This window comes from Bos grunniens, chromosome 14 (genome assembly GCF_055505025.1).
Source record: "Bos grunniens cultivar Pamir isolate PY7600 chromosome 14, Bosgru_T2T1.0, whole genome shotgun sequence".
Classification (NCBI taxonomy): Eukaryota; Metazoa; Chordata; class Mammalia; order Artiodactyla; family Bovidae; genus Bos; species Bos grunniens.
In genome coordinates, this window is record NC_141178.1 from 83,033,425 (window position 1) to 83,034,795 (window position 1,371).

The window sequence follows — 1,371 nt, forward strand, 5'->3', positions numbered from 1 at the left end:
ACGCCTCCAGGGTGCCATATGCTGTCATCTGGGCTCCTGTCTGCTCATGTCCAGCGCTTTCTCTCTAGCTTAAGGCTGCCTGGGGGTTGCCTTGGGGTCACCTCTGTCTACAGCATCCAGGGCCTGCCTGGTGCCTGAGCACCTCAGGTCCCAGCTGGGGGTGCTGCAGGAATGAGGCGGTCCCCACGGTGGTCCTGCCGGCGAGGGTCCTGTTCAGTGCATCTGTTGCTGGGCTGCAAGCCACTGTGTGACCACACTTGTGGCCCTGGGCCACAGCAGGAAAGGGGAGAACGTGGGACAGTGCCCCTGACTGCAGTCAGTCACGCCCCACCAACACGGTGACAGGTGCTCGGTTTGTCTCCAGACCTCGGCTGGGGAAGGAGAGAGCAGCTGTGAACGTCTTGTGGGGCTCAAGGCTTCCTCCTCTGGTATTATGAGGCAAAGCGCCCAGTGTGAGCCCAGACTGGGGGTGTGGAACTGAGGAGTGGCAGGGTCCCAGCTGGCGCTGAGGTACCTCCTGGTTCCATGCACACCTCACACTGCACCCACCCTGGGCAGTGGTCAGGACACAGGGAGTCCACTTTCCGGTGTCTGGTTGAAGATGTTCCTGGCCCAAGGGCTTTTCAGCCAGGAGCAGGCAGCTCCGCCCTACTGTGGGAGACATCAGTTGCTGCAGAGGAGGGCGAGGTATGGATCAAGGAGAGCTGGGCAGGGGGTGACCCAGACCTGGCAGCTACCGGAGAGACTCAGAAGGCAGAACAGGGCTTGGGGAAGGCCAGGGAGGGGCCGTGGTTCTGGCTTGGAGGTGAGTTAGTCATGAGATGGGGCTGCCTGAAGGGGCAGCTTTTTGCATTTTTAGAGCCTGAGGTATAGCTCAAGCCATGAATACGGGGGACCGATAGGGCTGGGGAATGAATGCCACTGTCCGGAAAGGGGCAGGGCACCCCAGAAGTCCAGCCCTGAGTGCAGAGGTGCTGCTGCAAGACTGGAGGGTCTGGGAGGCCCAGACAACTAGACAAATGGCTGCTTGGCACCCTGGCCAAGGGCAGCCCCAGGTTGATGGCAACTTCGAGACGAGGTTAGGAAGTGTCTGCTGGGCTTGGCAACCAGGGGTGTGCCAATGGGCTGTGCCTACAGAGGGCCGGTGAAGTGAGGCCTGTCACAGTAAGTGGCTGAGGGGTGGAAGGGGTTTGTGGTGGTTAGAAGATGCGGGTAGAGGTGGTGGCAGTATAGATGGGGAGGGGTCTTTAGTCCACCCCACAGGGATGGATGGTGGTGTCGAGAGAGAAACCTGAGACATTAATAGGGCTAAAGGCTGCAAAATATAACTGGGTGGTGGTATCTATATGTATTTGGGAACATGGCAGAATA